Source organism: Choloepus didactylus, chromosome 5 (assembly GCF_015220235.1).
Source record: "Choloepus didactylus isolate mChoDid1 chromosome 5, mChoDid1.pri, whole genome shotgun sequence".
Taxonomy (NCBI): Eukaryota; Metazoa; Chordata; class Mammalia; order Pilosa; family Megalonychidae; genus Choloepus; species Choloepus didactylus.
Genome location: NC_051311.1, coordinates 37,492,059 through 37,515,416, shown reverse-complemented (window position 1 = coordinate 37,515,416; position 23,358 = coordinate 37,492,059). Strand labels below are relative to the sequence as shown.

General features: G+C 36.8%; 1 protein-coding gene and 1 pseudogene across 4 annotated transcripts in view; one reads left to right on the top strand and one right to left on the bottom strand.

Annotated features, from left to right (window-relative positions):
- Window positions 1-23,358, bottom strand: part of PRKAG2 (protein kinase AMP-activated non-catalytic subunit gamma 2) — a 400,476-nt gene that overhangs the window by 55,404 nt on the left and 321,714 nt on the right. The gene's annotated exons all lie outside the window — the stretch shown is intronic.
- LOC119533894 lies at window positions 8,379-9,155 on the top strand (annotated as a pseudogene).

Here is a 23,358-nt window from a genome sequence, read left to right as displayed (position 1 = left end):
ATGTATCAACTTGGCCAGATTATGGTGTCTAGTTGTTTGGTCAAGCAAGCACTGGCCTGATTGTTACTGTGAGGGTATTTCATGGATTTAAATCATCAGTCAGTTGATTGCATCTATGGCTGATTACATTTACAATCAGCACAAGAGACTGCCTTCAGCAAGGAGAGAAGTCTTACCCAATTAGTTGAAAACCTTAAAGGGAGAACTGACGATGACTTCAGCAGTCAGAAATAAGAATTTCTATCTCTATTCCAACCATCCAGCCTCTCCTGGGAAATCCATCAAAACCTTTATCCGAGTTCCCAACTTACACCCTGCTCTATGGAAATCAGGCTTGCAATGCACACCCACACACACCCACACACACACCTGTTTGTGTGAGCCAATTCCTATAAGAAATCTCTTAATATTGACATACGCATACACACATGCACATGTGTGCATATATATAAGCCGCTGGTTCTGTTTCTCTGGAGAACCCTAAAACCATCAGTAATAATAACTTCCTCAACTTGATAAAAGGTATGTATGAAAAATCTATTGCTAACATCATATTTAATGGTGAAAGACTAAATGTTTTCCCTGTGAGACTGATAACAAGGAAAGGATGTCCTGCTTTCACCAATTCTATCCAATATTATACTGAAGGTCCCAACCACTATAACAAGGCAAGGGAAATAAATGAAAAGATATATGGATTGGAAAGGAAAAAAACAAAATTGTATTTATTTGCAGACAATGATTCTCTACAAAGAAAATGCCAAAGAATCTCCAACGAAGTTTCTAGATCTCAAAACATAGTTTAGAAAGGTCACAGAATACAGGGTCAATATAAAAGAATTTATTGTATTTTTATATACTAGCAATGAACAATTGGAAAATAAATTTTTTAAAGGAATCATTTACAGTAGCACCAACATACATGAAATACTTAGAGAAAATGCAACAAACATGTGCAAGATTCTGTGCTGAAAACTACACAATACTGAGAGAAATCAAAGAAGGCCTAAATAAACGGGAAAATAAATTGTGTTCATGGATTGGAAGACAATGTGGCTAAGGATTTTTGTGTCTATGTTCAAAAGGGATATTGATTTGTAGTTTTCTTTCAATGTCTCTGACTGGTTTTGATGTCAAGGTAATGCTGACCCCATAAAATAAGTTGGGAAGTATCCTTTTATTTCCAAACAGAGTTTGTATAGCATTGGTCTAATAATTTCTTAAATATTGGTATATTTCACATAAGACCATATCATAAAACGTTCAAGGAGAACAGAAAGGAATATGGAAAATGTGGGAAGGCTTTATGACTGAAGTACTAGAGATGCTTATAGATCTGGCAAGGTGAACTGTGGATGATCTCTACAAATATTCAAAAACAAGAAAAACAGGATTTCCTTTACCATATAATTCCCTCAATATATAGTTACTATAATCAAATAACTTAACAAATTGACCATTCATAGACTGACTAAAATTTTCACAGACTGTAAAAACATGTGTTACACAGAATTTTAGATATAAGCAAAATTTCTCATAACTCCACTGAAAGGGTAATGTTATATGGGCTATGTGTCAGTTCGATGTATTATGTCCCCCAAAATGCCATTATCTTTGACGTAATCTTGTGTGGGCAGACGTATCAGTGTTAATTAGATTGTAATTCTTTGAGTGTTTCCATAGAGATGCAACCCACCCAACTGTGGGTGATGACTCTAATTGGATAATTTCCATGAGGTGTGACCCCACCCTTTAGGGTGGGTCTGAATTAAATTACTGGAGCACTATATAAGCTCAGACAGAAGGAGCAAGCTTGCTTACAGCCAAGAGGGACACTTTGAAGAATAAGAGCTGAGAGAGTAGATGCAGATGAGAGACAGTTTGAAGACGACCGTTGAAAGCAGATTTTGCTCCGGAGAAGCTAAGAGAGGAAAAATGCCCCAAGAGCAACTGAGAGTGACATTTTGAGCAGGAGCTGCAGCCTACAGGGGAACATCCTGGGAGAAAGCCATTTTAAAACCAGAATTCTGGAGCAGATGCCAGCCACATGCCTTCCCAGCTAACAGAGGTTTTCCAGACACCACTGGCCATCCTCCAGTGAAGGTACCCAATTGATGATGTGTTACCTTGGACACTTTATGGCCTTAAGACTGTAACTGTGTAACCAAATAAACCCCCTTTTATAAAAGCCAATCCATTTCTGGTGTTTTGCATTCTGGCAGCATTAGTAAACTAGAACAGGCTAATTTCCAAATTTTGTAAATAAAGCTATAGTGGTAATATTTTGAAAATCAGGTTCTCACTGCACAGAAACTAATAAACTGGGGAAGGAAGATGGAGGAAATAGAGTAGGAGTGACTTTTGGCTCTAGCGCTACGAGGGACAAAGTAACTCAAAGCCCTGTTGCTACAAACATTCAGAAATAAAGGGGAAAATGTAACACAAAGTTTAACTTTATTAATACTTGTCTTATGGCCCAGCATATATCTACTTTGGTGAATGTTCTGTGTTGATTAGCTGTGCTATTCCTTCCATGCAGATCCCCTCTCTGACCTATTTTCTGTTCTATCACCCCGGGAGGCTGACTTCTAAGGACTGCATCATCCAGGCTCCTTTTTCCTCTGGCTTATGGTTGGGTTTGGCCAATGAGAAACATCAGCCAGGAGATGAAAGAGTGAGAGGAAATAGGGGTCAGGGTATTTATCTCCATAATCTGCATCCTTCATTACCTACATAAAATCCTTGACTTTATCTCTTTTATTGATTTATAGTTGTATTCTGTTGTGGTCAGAAAATATTCTGTGATTTTACTTCTTTTAAATTTACTGAAGTTTGAAGTCCTATAATATGGTCTATCAGTGAAAATTACACATCCATGAAAAGAATGCATATTTTGCTGCTGTTGTGTGGCGTAACAATTAGGTGAAATTGGTTAAAGTACTTATCAGGCCTTCTATATAGCCTTACTGATTTTCTGACTACTTGTTCTACTGATCACTGAGAGAGGATTTTGGAATCTCCAACTTTCAAGTTACTACCTTTCCCTTTGTAGTACATCTATAAAGATGAAAACTACACTGGACTGGATTGAAGGCAGATTAGCTATTGCTGAACAAAAGCTTAATTAATTAGAAAACATAGCAATAGAAACTATACAAAATGAAACAGAGATAAAATAACTTTAAAAAATAAAATGAGCATCAGTGAGCTGTGGGGCAGCCTGATATACATGGCAATGAGAGTCTCTGAAGGGAAAGCGGGGGAGGGACAAAAAATATTTGAAGAAATAATGGCTGAGATTTTTCTAAATTTGACAAGAACTTATAAACTCAAAAATAAAAGAAGCTCAACAAATTCCAAGCACAAGAAAACCATACTAAGGCGTATCATACCCAAACTGCACAAAATCCATGATAAAGACCATCAGTCTAGATTCTATATGCAGAAGAATATCTTTCAAAAATGAAGGCAAGCTAACCCCCTTCCTGAGGCAGACCACTGTGGGTGCCTGATTTTTGGGGGGAGACTGGGGAAAGAGCCAATCTGAAAACTGGCCAGTGAGAGAGACAAAGAAAAGATAAAGATCAAAGTCAACCAACAAGAAAACCCCAGGCAAGAGAAAACGACCTTCAGAATAAAAAATAAAAAATCAAGAAAGATGCCTAGGAACTTTGAATAGGAAGTGAGATATGGTAGGTTAGTATAGGCTGGAGTGAAATAGTGACACATCCTAGAGTAATTTGGGCAGATAATAAAAAATATATTTACAGCCTCCCCCTCCCCAGCCCCGAGGATCTGGGGGAAGGCGCAGATGTGTTGGACAGCCTCACCTGGACTGGTGTTGATGTTGTCACAAACATTGGGACTGGCGGTTTGATGTGCTGAGCCCTCGAGCATGGGACTTGCCCTTATGAAGCTCATTACCACAAAGGAGAGTCTAAACTTGCATGTAATGGTGCCTAAGAGTCTCCCCCTGAGTACCTTTTTGTTACTCAGATGTGGCCCTCTCTCTCTCTAACTGAGCCATCTCAACAGGTGAACTCACTGCCCTCCCCTCTACATGGGACCCGACTCCCAGGGGTGTAAATCTCCCTGGCAATGCAGAAGATGACTCCCGGGGATGAATGTGGACCCGGCATCGTGGGACTGAGAGTATCTTCTTGACCAAAAGGGGGATGCAAAATGAGACGAAATAGTTTCAGTGGCTGAGAGATTTCAAATGGAGTCGAGAGGTCACTATGGTGGACATTCTTACGCACTATATAGGTAACACCTCTTAGGCTTTAATGTATTGGAATAGCTAGAAGTAAATACCTGAAACTACCAAATTCCAACACAGCAGTCTGGACTCCTGAAGACAATTATATAATAATGTAGATTACAAGGGGTGACAGTGTGATTGTGAAGACCTTGTGGATCACACCCCCTTTATCTAGTGTATGGATGAGTGGAGGAATGGGGATAAAAACTAAAGGACAAATGGGGTGGGATGGGGGATGATTTGGGTGTTCTTTTTTCACTTTTATTTTTTATTCTTGTTCTGGTTCTTTCCGCTGTAAGGAAAATGTTCAGTGATAGATTGTGGTGATGAACGCATAACTATGTTATCATATTGTGGACAGTGGATTGTATACCATGGATGATTGTATGGTGTGTGAATGTATTTCAATAAAACTGAATTTAATAATAAAAAAAAAAAAAAAAAAAAGAAAGATGCCTAGACAGAAAAAAATCATGAGCCATACCAGGAAGCATGAAGATATGGCCCAGTCAAAGGAACAAATTAACAACTACAGATGTTCAACAAAGCTTTTAAATCAAATCAATGAGTTGAAAGAAAATGTGGCAAAAGACATGAAGAATATAAAGAAGACACAGGATGTCCATACAGAAGAACTTGAAAGCTTGAAAAAAGAAATGACAGAACATACAAAACTGAAAGGCAAAACAGAAGAGATGAAAAACACAATGAAGACAACAGCAGATATGAAGAAGCAGAAGAAAGGATTAGTGAACTAAAAGACAGGACACTGAAATCCTACACGCAAAAGAATAGATAGGGAATATAATGGAAAAATATGAGCAGGGTCACAGGGAACTGAATGACAACATGAAGTGCATGAATATACATGTTATGGGCATCCCAGAAGGAGAAGAGAAAGGAAAAGGGTCAGGAAGAATAAATGGAGGAAATAATCAATGAAAATTTCCTAACTCGTATGAAAGACAAAATTACAGTTCTAAGAAGTGCAGCGCACCCCAAACAGAATAGATCCTAATAGAACTACTCCAAGATACTTACTAATCAGATTGTCAAATGCCAAACACAAAGACAGAATTCTGAAAGCAGCAAGAGAAAACTGTTTCATCACATAAAAGGGAAGCATAATAAGACTAAGTGTGGATCTCTCAACAGAAACCATGGAAGTGAGAAGGCAGTGGTATGATATATTTAAGATACTGAAAGAGGAAAAATTGCCAACCAAGAATTCTATATCTGGCAAAACTGTCCTTCAAAAATGAGGGAGAGTTTATATATTTACAGATAAATAAACACCAAGAGAATTCGTGAACAGGAGACCTGCCCTACAAGAAACACTAAAGGGAGCACTACAGGCAGATAGGAAAAGACAGGAGAGAGAGGTTTGGAGAACAGTGTAGAAATGAAGATTAGCAGTATGGGTAACTAAAAGGATAGAATGAAAGAAAAAAAAATTAGATATGACATATAAAATCCAAAAGGAAAAATAATGGTTGAAGAAAGTACTTCATTTACAGTAATCACATTAAATGTTAATGGATTAAACTCCCCAATCAAAACATACAGATTGAAAGAATGGATTAAAAAAAACAGGATCCATCTATATGCTGTCTAAAAAGAGACTCACTTGAGACCCAAGGACAAAAACAGGTTGAAAGTGAAAGACTGGAAAAAGATATTTCATACAAACAACAACTGGAAAATGGCAAGGGTAGCTACACTAATATCAGACAAATTAGACATCAAATTTAAAACAATTAAAAGAGACAAAGGACACTATGTATTAATAAAAGGGACCATGCATCAAGAAGTCATAACAATCATAAATATCTATGCATGGAGCCAGAGTGCCCCAAAATACACGAGACAAATACTGATAACATTTAAGAGAGAAGTAGACACTTCTACAATAACAGGTGAAGACTTTAATACACCATTCGCGTCAGTGGATAGAACATCTAAACAGAAGATCAACAAGGAAACAAGATTTTGAATAATATGATAAATGAACTAGACTTAACAGAAATTTACAGAACATTGCACCCAACAACAGCAGGATATACATTTTTCTCAAGTGCTCAGGGATCATTCTCCAGGATAAATCACATGTTGGGTTACAAAGCAGGTCTCAATAAATTGTAAAAGATTGAAATTATACAAACCATTTTCTCAGATCATAATAGAATGAAGTTAGAAATCAAACAGGCAGAAGGCTGGAAAATTCACAAAAATATGGAGGCTAAAAAGACACTCTTAAACAACCAGGGGGTCCAGGGAGACATTACAAGAGAAATCAGTAAATATCTAAACACAAATGAAAATGAGAACACAACATAACAAAACTTATGGGATGCAGCAAAGAGGGAATATTTATTTCCCTAAATGCCTATATTAAAAAAGAAGAAAGGGCAAAAATCAAGGACTTAACTGCTCACCTGGAGGAACTAGAGAAAAAAACAGCAAACTAACCCCAAAGCAAACAGAAGGAAAGAAATCACAAAAATATTATTGCAGAAATAAATGAAATTGAGAACATGTATCAATAGAGAGAATCAACAAAACCAGAAATTGGTTCTTTGAGAAAATCAGTAAAATTGATGGACCTTCAGCTAGGCTGACAAAGAAAAAAAGAAAGAGAATGCAAATGAATTAAATCAGAAATGGGAGGCGTGACGTAACTACTGGTCCCACAGAAATAAAGGAGACAATGAGAAGATACTACGAACAACTACACGCTAACAAAATACATGACTTAGACGAAAGGGACAACTTCCTAGAAAAGCATTAACAACCAACATTGACTTGAGAAGAAACAGAAGACCTCAACAAACCAATCACAAGACACTGAAACAGTCATCAAAAAACTCCCCCAAAAGAAAAGGCAAGACCAGATGGCTTCATGTGTGAATTCTACCAAGTAATCAAGAAAGAATTAGTACCAATCCTGCTCAAACTCTGCAAAAAAAATGAAGAGGAGGGAAAGCTACCTAGCTCGTTCTATGAAGCTAACATCATCCTAATACCAAAGCCAGACAAAGATACCACAAGAAAAGAAAATTACAGACAAATCTCTTTAATGAATATAGATGCAAAAATCCTCTACAAAATACTTGCAAATCAAATCCTGCAACACAGTAAAAGAAATAGACACCATGACGAAGTGATGCAAGGGTGGTATGCAAGGGTGGTTTAACACAAGAAAATCAATTAACGTAATACACCACATCAATCAAGTAAAGAGGAAAAACCACATGATCATCTTCACTGATGCAGAAAGGCATTTGACAAAATTCAGCATCCTTTCTTGATGAAAACACTTCAAAGGACAGGAACAGAAGAAAACTTCCTCAACATGATAAAGGGAAAATATGAAAAAACCCATAGCTAACATCTTATACAATGAGGAAAGACTGAAAGCTTTCCCTCTAGATCAGGAACAAGACAAGGATGTCCACTGTCACAATTGTTATTCAGCATTGTGCTGGAAGTTCTAGCTAGAGCAATTAGGCAAGAGGAAGAAATAAAAGGCATCCAAATTGGAAAGGAAGAAGTAAAAAGTTCACTGTTTGCAGATGACATGATCCTGTATAGAGAAAATCTTAAAAAATCTACAGTAAAGCTACTAGAGCTAATAAACAAGTAAAGCAAAGTGGCAGGATACAAGATCAACACGTACAACATCAGTAGTGTTTCTACACACTGGTAAGGAGCAATCTGAGGAGAAAATCAAGAAAAAAATTTCATTTACAATAGCAACCAAAAGAATCAAATATTTAGGAATAAAAGTAACCAAGGACATAAAAGACCTATACAAAGAAAACAACAAAGAACTACTAAAAGAAATGAAGACAGTGCTAAATAAATGGAAGGACATACTGTGTTCATGGATTGGAAGATTAAACATAGTTAAGATGTCAATTCTACCCAAATTGATTCATAGATTCAATGCAGTACCAATTAAAATCCAAACAACTTACTTTGCAGAAATAGAAAACCCAACAATCAAATTACTTTGGAAGAAAAAGGTGGCTGGAGGAGGAGGCCGTGGTGACTGCTTAGAGAAATTTCTGCACAGTCCCCCAGCATCTGATGAAATTAGTGAATAAGCCAATCAACCATGTCCTACACTCCAGGAATTGGTGGGGACCCTGCCCATCTGGCCCAGCGCAACTCTTCCAACATCCAGAAGATCACATAGCGTTCTGTGGAAATACAAAGGACTCTGAATCAACTTGGAACACCCCAAGATTCTCCTGAATTTAGGCAACAGCTGCAACAGAAGCAGCAGTATACTAACCAACTTGCCAAAGGAACAGATAAATACATTAAAGAGTTTGGATCTCTTCCCACCACTCCTAGTGAACAGCAGCCAAGTAAAATACAGAAGGATCATGTAGTGACTGAATTCAAAATCTCACTGACAAACTTTCAGAAGGTCAGAGGCAAGGTGCTGAGAGAGAGAAGGAGTTTGTTGCTTGAGTTAAGAGACAGCTTGAGAGTTATCTGGTGGTTTTCTCAAGGACAGTTCAAAAGAAAGGAATCTTGTATCTTGGGAAAGCCAAACTCAACCTCAAGTGCAGGTGTGGGATGAAGAAATTACAGAGGATGACCTCTGCCTCATTCTTGACAGAGTCTTCTACTACGCAACTTGAAGCTGATATTATGGATATTAATGAAATATTTAAAGATTTGGGAATGATGATTCATGAACAAGACGTCAGACAGCACAGAAGCCAACACAGAAAATGCTGAGATGCACGTTCAACCAGCAAACCAGCAGCTGTCAAGGGCAGCAGGTTACCAGCGCAAATCCAGAAAAACCCTGTGCATCATCATTTTTAGCCTTGGCACTGGAGTGATTATCAGTTTCATCATATGGGGAGTGAAAGGCTGAAATTTTAAAGGAGCACACTTTGGCATTACATTACCTAAATTATGTATGAAGATTCCTGTAATAGTGTTTTTCTTTTTCTTATTGTAAAGCTATTGAGTAAAGGTTGGCTCCCATACTTTGTTATTTTTATTTGGGGGGAAGCTTTTTTTGAATTAAATCTGATATTTTCTAATACTGAGAGTTTTTCTAAATATCACTGCTGACATAACTCCTACGCTTTTCAGTCTAATAAATTGCTGGGTTTTGCTCACATTTGTAGATGTCTTTCATTTTTAATTTATTTACCTGTTGACTTAGTCTGTATGTTTGACTATATATTACTGATTGGAATTTGTAAACTTAAAGGTTTTTATGTTCTGTACCCATTTCTCTTTCACTATGTCACAGGCATCCAGATTTGTGTTACTTCAATTAAAAATCTCAAATTTAATTTTGCTTTTTGGGCCAACAGAAGAAACATTCTCAATAACTAAAAAAATAATGTGTATGTGTGTATATCTGTGTGTGTGTGTGTGTGTGTTTCTGGTTACAACAGCACAAATTACCTATATAAATTTTATTGCTGGTTTACTCTTAAAACCCTTATGAAATCAGTGAATAATTTTCTAATATATTCCCAATGTGCATATATTAAGCACGTATTGTGGATTGCCTAGTAAAATATTAAAGATGGATTTTTTTTTTTACATAGGCTCTATGTAAGTCTGACATACTGGGGATAGTGTAGTCACTATAAACGTTTGTTATAATTTGGAGGAAGAATACGAAAAATCATTACGCATTGTGTCTGGATTCTAAAGATCACAATTTATTCCGCTAAACCATCTTCAATAATGCAGTCTGATTTTATGAGCCACTATGTACCTTCCCTTATGTCCTATGTATCCTTGGGTCAAAATCAGGTCGGGAAAATAACTTCCCACGATTATCATTTTTGAGCACCTAACACTTAAAATTTAGTATTTAGCATGTGTGCCATTTTGTACCATTTTTCACTGGAAAAGGAATTGGATGTTTTGCCAATTAACTCACTTGCCTTTTTAAATCAATACTGTTTTAATGCACTATTCAGAATACTGTAAAAAGCAGTATCTTAGTTCATAGTTTGTATTTTATAATGTTCTTGCATAACAGTTTGATATTGAAGGCAATGTTTTACATGGCAAGCTCTGACTTCAAATGGGAACAAATAAAATCTGAAGTAACTAAGTAAACTGAATCTTTGCAATCAAAATAAAGATGATTTTAAAGAAGAAAAAAAAAATTATTTGGAAGGGAGGGTGCCCCAAATAGCTAAAAATATCTTGAGAAAGAAAAATGAAGTGGGAGGTCTCACACTACCTGACTGTAAAGCATATTACAAGGTTTCAGTGGTCAAAACAGCATGGTACTGGCATAAAGAGTGTTCAGAAATAGACCCTTTCATCTAGGGACAATTGATCACTGATAAGGCAGTCAAATTGACTCAACTGGGACAGAGCAGCCTCTTCAACAAATGGCGATTATGTGGTGCTTGTGGATATCCATATCCAGAAGAATGAAAGAGGAGACCCCTATCTCACACTGTGCCAGTTTGAATGTATTATGTCCCCCAAAATGCCATTATCTTTGATACAATCTTGTATGGGCAGACGTATTAGTGTTGATTAGACTTATTCTTTGAGTGTTTGCATGGAGATGTTACCCACCCAACTGTAGGTGATAACTCTGATTGGATAATTTCCATGGAGGTGTGGCCCTGCCTATTCAGTGTGGACCTTGATTAGTTTACTAGAGGATTATATAAATTCAGACAGAAGGAGCGAGCTTGTGACAGCCAAGAGGGACACTTCGAAGAATGCACAAGAGCTGAGAGAGAAGCTGTAGCTTACAGAGACATTTTGGAGATGGCCTTTGAAAGCAGACTTTTGCTTTGGAGAAGCTAAGAGAGGACAAATGCCCCAAGAGCAACTAAGAGTGACATTTTTGAGGAGTTTCAGCCTAGAGAGGAAAGTCCTGGGAGAAAGCCATTTTGAAACCAGAACTCCAAAGCAGATGCCAGCCACATGCCTTCCCAGCTAACAGATGTTTTCCGGATGCCACTGGCCATCCTCCAGTGAAGGTACCTGATTGTTGATGTGTTACCTGGGATACTTTATGGTCTTAAGACTGTAACTGTGTAACCAAATAAAACCCCTTTTATAAAAGCCAATCCATTTCTGGTGTTTTGCTTTTCTGCAGCATTAGCAAACCAGAACACACACCTTACACAAAAATTAACTCAAAATGGATCAAAGACCTAAACATTAGCGCTAAGACCATAAAACTTTTAGAAGAAAACGTAGGGAAATATCGTAAAGATCTTGTGATAGGAGGTGGTTTCCTAGACCTTACCTCCAAAGTGTGAGCAATGAAAGAAGAAATAGATAAATGGGATCTCCTCAAAATGGAAAACTTTTGTGGATCAAAGGACTTTGTCAGGAAAGTAAAAAGCAGCCTATGCAATGGGAGACAATATTTGGAAACCACATATCAGATGTGGGTTGAATATCGAGAATATATAAGAAGATCCAGCAACTCAACAACAAAAAGACAACTCAATTAAAAAAAAGGGCAAAAGTCATGGACAGACGCTTTTCCGAAGAGGAAATGCAAATGGCTCAAAAACATATGAAAAGATGCTCAACTTCACTAGCTATTAGGGAAATGAAAATAAATACCACAAGAAGATACCATCTCAAACCTACTAGAATGGCCATTATTAAAAAAACCCCAGAAAACTACAAGTGTTGGAGAGGATGTTGAGAAAGAGGTACACTTCTTCACTGTTGGCAGGAATGCAGAATGGGCAACCACTCTAGAAGGCAGTTCGGTGGTACCTCAGGAAGCTAAGGATAGAATTGCTATGATCCAGCAATCCCATGACTAGGTATATACTCAGAGGATCTGAAGGCTAGGACGTGAACAGACATTTTTAAACCAATGTTTATAGCGGCATCATTCATGACTGCCAAGAGATAGAAACAGCCCAAATGTCCATCAAAGGATGAGTGGATAAACAAAATGTGGTATATACATATGATGGAGTATTATGCAGGTGTAAGGCAAAATAAAGTCATGACACATGCAATAACATGGATGAACCTTGAGGATGTATGTTGATCGAAATTGGCCAGAAACAAAAAGACAAATATTGTATGATCTCACTAATCTGAACTAACCATAATGAGCAAACTCTGAGAGGTCAGGTTAAGAACACAGGTTATTAGGAAGTAGAAAGAGGGTGGAGACTGGGCATTTGATGCTGAAGGAGTAAATAATGTTCAACAGGATTGATTATAAAGACCCAGAAATGGATAGCACAATACTATGTGATGGTAACACAATATTGTTAAGTATAATGAACAAAGCTGAGTGTGAGTATGGTTGAAAAAGGAAGGCTAGGGCTGTGCTGGACACCAGAAGGAAAGATAGAGGATAAAAACTGAAGTAACTTAGCAAAACCTAGAGAGGACAATGTCAGTGCTTAAATGTAGAAATACACTCAGTTTTTACATGACAGAGAACAAATGAATGTCAACATTTCAAGGTGTTGAAAATGGGATGGTATATGGGAAAAAATACAGTCAATGCAAACTAGGGACTATAGTTAACAGTAATATTGTAATGTTCATACATTAATTGTAACAAATGCAATATACCAAAGCTAAATGTCAAAAGAGGAAGATACAACATCCTTGTTGTTGTTGTTTCTACTTTTTTATTTTATTTGTTTATTTTTTATTCTTTAATTTTTTTTTCTTTTCTTGTGGAAGAAACGGAAATGTTCTCATATAGATTGTGGTGGTGAAAGCACAACTTTTTGATTATACTGGGAGCTACTGATTGTTCACTTAGGAAGGATTTATGGTGTGCAAATAAAACTGTTAAAAAAATAAACAAATTGGGGTTTGCCCTTATGAAGCTTGTTAACTGCAAAGGAGATAGGCTAATCCTACTTATAATTGTGCCTAGGAGTCACCCCGAGAGAATCTCTTCTGTTGCTCAGATGTGGTCTGTCTCTCTCTAAGCCCACTCAGCAGGTAAACTCACTGCCCTACCCACTACGTGGGACATGACTCCCAGGGGTGTACGTCTCCCTGGCAAAGCGGGATATGACTCCCAGGAATGAGCCTGAACCTAGCATTGTAGGATTTTTGAGAAAGCCTTCTGGACCAAAAGGGGAAAGAGAAACAAAACAAAATAAAGTTTCAGTGGCTGAGAGATTTCAAATTTGGAATCGAGAGGACATTCTGGAGGTTACTCTTATGCATTACACAGATATCCCTTTTAGTTTTTAGGCTATTAGAATAGCTAGACAGAAATACCTAAAACTGCTGAATTGCAATCCAAAATCCTTGATCTTGAAGACAACTGTATATATATGGTGTGACCATGTGATTGTGAAAACCTTAAGGCTCACACTCCCTTTACCCAGTGTATGGACAGATGAGTAGAAAAATGAGGACGAAAAGTAAATGAATAAAAGGAAGGGAGGGGTAAGGGATTTTTTGGGTGTTCTTTTTTACTTTTATTTTTATTTTTTGGAGTAATGAAAATGTTCAAAAATTGATTGTGGTGATGAATGCAAAACTATGTGATGATACTGCAAGCCACTGATTGTATACTTTGGATGATGGTATGGTATGTGAATATATCTCAATGAAATTGCATTAAAAATTTATGTTTGACCAAGAAAGGACTATATAACCCAGAAATGCAGAATAATTTTAAATGAGGGAATTGGAAAGTTTGTCAGTATCACAGATTATAAAGTTTAAATTTTACTTAAAAAAAAAAAAATGAAGGCAAGATAGAAAAGTTTTGGCAATGGGTGACGGTGATGGGAGCACAAATTAATGAATGTAAATAACACTGCTGATTACATTTACATTGGTGAATTGCATATTTGAAAAAGGATAAAAAGGGAAATTTTACATTGTATGTAAGTTATCACACAGAGACCCAATAGAACTGCACAACACGAAGAGTGAACCCTAATGTATAAAAATGGACTGAAGTTAATAGCGTAATTATAATAATACTGTTTTATCAATTGTAACAAAAGTACCACACTAATGCAAAATATTAATAATGGGGAAAACTGTGCATGAGAGGGGGTATATGGAAACTCTACTTTTTGTAGTTTTTCTGTAAACTTACAACTGCTCAAGAAAAACACAAGTGGAGAAGAGACACAGACAGACACACAGAGAAGGCCACGTGAAGATGGAGGCGAGGAGGCCAAGAACTGCCAGTGGCCTCCAGAAGCCAAAATGAGACAGAACGGATTCTTCCCGGAGCCATCCAGGGAGCAGGGCCCTGCCCACACCTCCATTCAGCCTTCTGGTCCCCAGGACAATAAACTTCTGCTGCTTTAAAACAAAACAAAGCAACAAACAAAAAAGAAGGCAACCTACTGACTTGTCCAGACATTAGAAACAGAAAGAATTCATCAGTAGCAGACCTGCACTTCAAGAAATGTTAAAGAAAGTCCTTTGGGCAGAAGGAAAATAATGCCACATGGAAATGTGGATCTACACAAGGGAACAAAGAACAGTGGATATGGTAGCTACGGGGGTAAATATATGTAACATTTTTCTTATTATTTAAATTTCTGTTAAAGTTAAATGTCAGTAAACAAAAATAATTGTGAGGTTTATAGCATATTTATAAGTAAACTGCCTGGCACTACCATCCAACAAAAACGCAGAAATCTAGGAGTCATCTTTGACATTTCCTTCTTCACCCAACCAGTTTATCATGATGCCCTGTTGATTCTACATCCCAAATCTCTCTTAAATCCATCCATTTCTCTCTCCCTCCATGGTCACCATCTTAGAGCCAATAAACCACATAACTTCCTAACTGATCTCTCTGCTTTCAGTCTTGCTCTCTTCAATAGCTTTCCACACTGTAAACAGAATGATTTTGCCAGATGCAAACCTAACTAGGTCACTTCCCTGTGGAGAATACTTCAATGACCTCCCATCACTTTTAGGAAAAAGACAAAATCTTTAAATTAGCCTGAATGGTCTGACCCCTACCCACCTCTCCAACCGCATGTATCACTTGCTCCCCTTACATATTTTATCCAGCCCGAAGGCCTTCTTTTGGTCCTTCATAAATGCTTTGTTCTCTTCTTCCAGAGGGCCTTAAACTACTATTTCTTTTGTTGGGAATACTTTTCCCTCCCTTCTTGTCCCAGTTAACTCCTCCCTCATTAGACTGCAGATCAAGGACTGGCCAGTAAATTGTGGAAGCTGAATCCGAACCCAAATCTCTGACTCCAAAGCTGTGCCCTTTACCAGGGTGCTGTCCCCTTCCCTTTGCCTGCAGTGACCTGCTTCCTGTGTTCTGCCTATCTAAATTCTAGCTTATCTTCATGATCTGGCTACTATACTATCTCCAAGAGAGTTCTCTGAAACTTCACTCAGCCCACATGATTTGTGTATTTGGGGAAGATTTAGATTACTTGGGAAATAATTGGGGAAAAAAATTACTACATTGAATATAGAAATTAGCAAAGTAAGTGTTAGTGTGGATTGTGGAAATCAATCTACATATTTCTTTTTTTTTCTTTTTTATTAGTGAAGTTGTAGGTCTCCTCATATTTCTTTATATTTCCTATTGTGATAAACGTATCAGTGCTCAATTCATACTGACTAGTTTACCAATCACATGGTAAACTATGAGGACCACTCCCAAATCTCTATTTTCAATTCTGACCTCTCTTCACACAAACTAATAAACTGGGGTACTTTTTAGGGGACTATATTTATCATTTATAATTCAGAATTCCAGACTTCTAATCATCTCCTGGATATGTCATTTTCCTAGGCTATCTCCCTCCTGTTTATGGGATAAAATTCAGACATTTTAGTCTAGTATTCTTCAACTGGCATCTTGGTAACCTTATTTTCCCACGTCTTATTATCATGTTTTAGGAAAACAGAGATGTATGCTCCATGGTTTTTAACTTTGCTTTCCTATATTTGTTCATTCTGCTGTAACACACATTCTTCTCTATTTTTTCTTGTCTGATTTCAACTCAACCTAAATGCCATCTTTTCTACAAAAAAAAAAAAAAAAAAAAAATTTGAATACCCATCATGGTCCAGGCTTTTTACTAGTTACTACAATAAATTACCTCACTTAGTCTATGTAACAACCTCTTGAGGTATGCCTTTTCATTTTACAGATGAGGAAACTAGGATAAGAGAAACTATGCAAATTCCCCCAAATCAGACTAGTTAGCAAGTAACTAATGCAGGATTTCAGTCTAGGACCAGGACTCCAACAACTTTTTTCATTAAACTCTGCTGTTTCATTTATTCATTAATTTACTCATTCAACAAATACTTGTGGAATGTCTACTATGTACTAGACACTGTCTGGGGTGTGAGAGATCTGAAGGGGACCACAATAGACATGGTCTCCAACCTCATGATGCTTACACGAGAGTAGAGAATAATGGCATTTGGATAAGCAATACAAGAGGGGAAGTCCTGGATCATATAAGATCACACAGAAGGGTAAGGGAACTTGGAAAAGGTAAGGAAAGTCTCAGCTGACTTCCTCCTCTGAATGCTTATGGCACTTTATCTGTATTTCTTGTATGGCAATCATTACTTTATATCTTGTTAATAGTTATTTGTATATTTTTAATATTCTTTTTCCTTTTTGAATAACTTCTTTGAAAGGTCAGTTACTCATCTAATACATTCAACAATTCACTCAATAAATGTTTACTGCATATTGATTAGTGTACAGTCCCTCCAAAGCAGATCTTAAGTCCAGGGGAAGTGAGACAGGGAAGGAGAAAAGTCAAGGAAATAAAAAACCTGCACTGTTTTGGGCAGTAGGGTCAAACCAGCTAGGGACTTCTGAGAAACTGTAGCACAAAGTCAGAACTGTCACATTGTAAGGACCTGATAATTACTTCAGAATAATTATCCATCTACTTCTGCCCCTGAATGGTTGAAGGTCATTCTTGGGGCATTAACTCTGGCATTTCTGCCCTGCCCCAGGCACTGACCCATAGGTCCAGCTGCCAAAGAATGCCCTCAAGCAGAGACAAAGGGAGCTGCTGAAATCTATGAGAACCTGGGGTAGGTTAACAGTGTGTGGTGAGGAACCAACAGCATCTGCTACAACTGACTTCCACTGTGCAAGATGCCAGGTAAGTCAGCGAATGAGATATACATGATTCCTGTACTTACAGATATTAGAAACTACTGGAGGAGAGAGACATTAAATACTATCACATTGTCATAAGTGCTACCAAAGGAGAAGTATGTGGTTTATGAATGAGTGTAACTGGTTGTCATCAAATGAATGAATGGATGAATGAAATGTCAATTTGTGTGCTTCTGTTTTTCTTGAAACATTTATCTAGCAAGAAATACAGGGGTCTTGGAAATAACAGAATTTGAAACCCAGAAAGTTCTCATAATAGCAACATTGAACGTTCTAATCCATTTCTATAGTCACTGTTCCCTCCTTAATAAAGACAACGTTTATCACACTGTAGAATGTGTAATTTCTTTGTAGCCTATTCAGCAGATTTGTGCAAAAACAAATTTCAAAGATCACTGCAGTCAAGAGTAAGTTTAACTAATATTTAAATTACAAATTGTCTGCCAAGTCTATACTTCTAAAATCCAAATGAATGAAATCAAGAGGGAAGCTAACTATAATACAACGTATCAATCCATCTCCCAGAAAGAAAACTTTACAAGATAACATTAACCCAAGAACTCCCTTTTATAAAAGAAGTACACTCATTATAGATACTCATTTCACCATATAAATACTTAAAATAAATTTTTAAAAATACCTTAAAGCAGAAATATTAAAACTTTAGAATTTTTGAAACTTTACAAGTTTTGTGTTAGGAACATACAATAATGGTATGGTACCATCATAACTCTTCTGTTGATCTTCAAAATTTTTACATAAATGTTTTATCTTAGAATAGATTTAAGTTTATAGAAAAGTTGTGAAGTCAGTACAAAGAGTTCCTGTACATCTCACATCTGCTCTCCTTGATGTTAACATCTTACATTATGGTACATTTGTCACAACTAGTGAACCAAAAGTGATACATCATCATTAATTAAAGTCTATACTTTATTAGGATTTCCCTAGTTTTACCTAATGCCTTTTTTCTGCTCCTGGATCTTATCCAGGGTATCACATTACATGTACCTGTAATGTCTCCTTGGGCTCCTCTCGACAGTGACAGTTCCTCCCAACTTTTCTTGTTTTTGATGACCCTGACAGTTCTGAGGAGTTAGGTCAGGTGTTGTGTTGAATGTCCCTCACTTAGATTTGTCTGATGCTTTTATCATGATCAGTATGCAGTTATGGGTTTTGGGGAGGAAGACAGTGGAAGCAGAGTGCCATTCTCATCACATCATATCAAGGGTATCCACTATCATTATGACTTATTGTTGATGTTGACCTTGATCACCTGGCTGAGGGAGTGATTGTCAGGTTTGTCCACTGTAAAGTTACTATTTTCTCTCTCTTACTCTTTGGAAGGAAGTCACAATGTACAGTCCACATGTAAGGGGTGAGGGGTTAGGATCCACCTCCTTGGGTGGGGAGAAGGTACATAAATTATTTGGAATCTTCTGTATAGGAGAGTTGTCTAATTATTCAATCATTTATTTATATCAGTACAGACTCATGAATATTTAGTTTATACTATGGGTTATAATCCAATACTATTTTATTTATTTCGTTGCTCAAATTCTTCCAACTTTGGCCACTGGGAGCTCTATCAGCTGGCCTGTGTCCCTTTGACATCTTCTGTTGAATTTTTAAACAAACAAACAAACAACTGGTAGTTCTAGGGATTACAATATACGTCTTAACTTACCACAATCTACTTAGTTAATACAGCAACTTTGCTATATTACATCCAGTAAAATAAAGCAATTTTGCTCCAATACAGCATCATTTCCTCCTCTCTCCTTTCTGTGGGCCATATATATTACATCTATATACATTATAAAGTCAATGATAGCATTATATTTATTGCATTATACAATCTTACATCTTAAACAGATTGAGGAGAGAAAGTACGTATCTATAGTCTTTAACACTTGCCCACATATTTTTCCTTATCAGTGCTTTTCATTTATTCTTACTATCTTGGTTTCTAGCTATTGTCTTGGTTTCATTTCTTTTCAGACTGAAAAACTTCCTGTAATATTTCTTGTAAGACAGGTCTTACAAGAATTCTGTCTTTGACAATCTGGGAATGGCTTTATGTAACCTCCATTTCTGAAGGATAGTTTGCTGGCTACAGAGTCTGGTTGACAGGTTTTTTTCTTTTAGTACTCTGAATGTCATTCCACAGCCCCTGGGCCTCCATCATTTCTGAGAAATCAGCTATTAATCACATTGTTGTTCCCCTGCACAATATGAGCAGTTTCTCTCTTGCTGCTTTCCAAATTTTGGCTTTGGCTTTAACAGTCTGACTGTGACAGGTCTAGGTATGGATCTCTTTCCGTTAATCCTACTTTGGGGTTTGGTGAATCTTTTGGTTTTGTAGGTTAATATTTTCCACCAAATTTGGGAAGTTTTTGGCCATTATTTATTCAAATATTTTAAACTACTCCTATTTCTTTCCTGTCCTTCTGAAACTCCTGACTCATTCATTTATGTTGATACGCTTGATATTGGCTCACAAGTCTGTAAGGCTCTCTTCATTCTTCCTCAATCTGTTTTCTATCTTTCAGACTAGGTACTGATCTATCTTCTAGATATGGACCTAGATCTAGATACTGCTCTATCTCCAGGTTCACTGATTCTTCTGCTGTCCTAAATCTGCTGTTGAGCTCATCTTTGAATTTTTAATTGGTTACTGTGCTTTTCAATTCTAGAATTTATATATGGTTCTTTAGTTTCTTTACTGAGAGTCACAATTTGTTGAGTCATTGTTATTTTAAGTTTTCTTTAATTATTTAAACATAGTTTTAATTCTTTGAACATATTTATAATGGCTGCTTAGAAGTCTTTGAATGCTAAACACAACATATGACCCCTTCCAGAGACAGTTTGTATTGACTCCTTTTTTCCCTTGAGTATGGGCCAGGAAACTGTTTCTTTGCAGGTCTCATAATTTTTTATTGAACACTAGACATTATAGATTATGCTTTAGATCATTTACAGAGTCTCTGGATTTTCACTTTTTCTTCTGAGAGTGGTTGTCACTGTGGTTTTTTTTTTTTTTTTTAGCAACTTGCCTGAATTTAGTCTAGGGAATCTGTCTCCCCTGTGGTGTGTGGTCACTGATATCTGTGCTCATTTAAAGAACTCTTATTTTTATTTTTTCAGCCTGGCTTTGTAGGAGTCAGTCCTGTATCTACAGAGCTTAGTGGTCTGCCAATGATTGCTCAGAGACTGTCCTAAGATCTCCAACCTTCTGCTGACAGATTTACATGTAGGATGGGGAGCACATTCAGACAGTTTTCAAGTCTGCCCTGGCTTACTTTCCACCAGTTCTCTCAGGACTTCCCTGTACATACACATTGACTCCAAGCCAGTCAGGGATTTTTGGAGAGCTCAGGTCCTCTCAGATATCTGCTGTGTGTTTGCTCTCTCCAGCCATCAGTCAGGGATATGTGGAGAGTATGGGCTACCCTGAGTCTCTTCTGTGCACGCACACAGCCTCAGAGGCAGCTCAGGATGTGTGCCGACAGCCCATCTTGTCTCTCGACAGCTCTCTCAGTCCTAGGATTCAACTCCCTGTTAATTTCTGACTAGTCCAGTGGTCTGCCTCTCTTCCCAAGTTGGACTGCAACTTCAGGCTAGCAGGGCTATGGGCTCTCCTTCTGCAATTCTGTAAAATATAAAATGCTTGACCAAACAGTAAAATGTTAATTAAATCTGTAAAACAAATTATAATGAAGTTTATGTTGGTTTGGAATAAGAACAGATATTACTGATCTAATAAAGCAACAACAACACACAGAAGCAATATTCAGATTTCAAGTTAGAATATTAAGGTAAAATAAAATAAAATGTCCTTTTTATTTTGCTTCTCCAAATTTAGTATAAACTTTCTGACTATAAGTGATGCCATTTATACCTTTTACTTTATGGTGAAGTCTCAAACTGCAAGTAGAGGAATAAATACATCGAAATCAGAGTAATTTGGAGTTAAATAAAAAAGAAAAAAATCCACAAAACTAAAACCACTCAAAGACAGGTTGTTTGGAATGAATTATTAAAATTCCCAAGAAGGCAAAAGGTTCAAACTCTCATTATTCAAAAGGTAAGCATAGTTAAGATATTATCAAAATGTTCCCTTCTTGCTTTTGTTATTTTATATCACTGGATAGAAGCATAATTACAGCACTTGGGTTACTGTTCTACAAAATGAAGGAAGTTGTGGAATAATGTTAAATCTTACTAATCTTTATATAATATGTTAACCGAACATATTATTATTCAAGGGAGTGCAAAAGAGTACTATTGGAAAGTAGATAGTTGTGTTTAAGTGTTTCATGTATGAAGGTTAAAAACATAACTAAAAAAAATGCATCATCTAAATTTGAATGTAAACAGTTATAAACACTAAAATGTGTAAGAGTATGTGGAATAATTAATTTTCTTTCTGAAAACAGAGTTCATTACTTGGCTTAATAACTTTTGATGACTCCTCGCTGCCTACACAATACACACTATCATTCAAGGCTTCTAGCTTCCGATCTACCTGTCCAGCTCATCTCTTAGTACATTCCCTTGGAATCTTATGCGCTAGCATCGTATCAATGCTTTCTTAATATGCTGCTTATGTTTCTGCCTCTCTACCTTTGCACATGCTATTCTCTCTTAAAGAAATAGCCTGTCAAGGGCAATCCTGCTTATCCTTCAAAGTTCAATTCTTTCTATAAAACCTTCCTTAAATCCCCTCAAGTTGGAATTAATTACTCCATTTTTGACATTCCCACAGTAGTCTGTTGGTAATTCACTTTTGCATTCATCATATGCCTCATGTTAAAGCCATAGGTTTGACTCTTTTATACTGTAAGTTTTTTGAGGCAGTAAACAAGTATTCTTTATATTCCTGAGCACTTGGCAAATTCCTTGCAATGCCTGTAAACTGTATGCCATTAGAAGATACATAAACAAAATACAAGAGGACCAAGTATGAATCAAACTTCTTGGGCTGAGATTACTATATTAAATTTCTATCCTCAAGGAGAAAAATGATAATAAACAAAGCACACAATTTTTAAAAATACTGGCAAATTAAATCAGAAAAGAGACTATATACTTTTATAGGACTGAATTTAGTTAAGGAAAGAATGCACCTATGGATGTGCACCAAGCAATTTTTTTTTAAAGTGAAACATCATTGATCTAAAACTTTAAAGATGTTTTCAAGCATATTTTATATTGAAGGTATCTTCTGATTCCTATTGGTTCGAAACAAAGTGTAACTGAATAAGATTGTGGAAGCCCTTGAAATGTTCACAATGTTGTTAACTACATTTAAAAAATTCTGCAAATACAGCAAAGAACTTGATGAATTTATATTTCAGAGATAATCACTGTAGTCATAAATTTTTTTTCTAATACGTAGAATTTTAATTTATAAAGAGTTTATTAAAAATATGTTTTAAGATGGGCTGATTAAGACTCCCAGGACTGAACCTGGCCCTGGTATCAAAAGGCATGAAAATGCCTACTTGACCAAAAAGGGGAAAAGAAAGGTAACAAAATAAGGTTACAGTGGCTAAGAGATCTCAAATAGAGTTGAAAGGCTATCCTGCAAGTTTCTCTTACGCAAGCTCCAGCTAGATACCCCAAATGGCCACAGTATGCCATGCCCTCACCAACAGTAGCTCTAAAATACCTACATCCCTATGAGATTCTATAAAAGATTCATTCACTAAGTTTTACTGCTTAGAAATTTAAATCCACTAGTGTTCCTATGCCAGACAAGTTCTAAAACCCAGAGGCAACAGCTCTTTAATAACAATCAGATGCAGCCCCATTCCCCATAGTGTTGACACCCCCTTTCAACATGAACAAGTTAGGGTGGTCACTGCCTAGACACCCTTGGAGATCGAGAAAGTGAATAAACGAGAGGAAGGAGTAGCAACAGACAAAATAATTTAACAAAGGATTATGAATACTGAAACTTTATATAAACATACATATA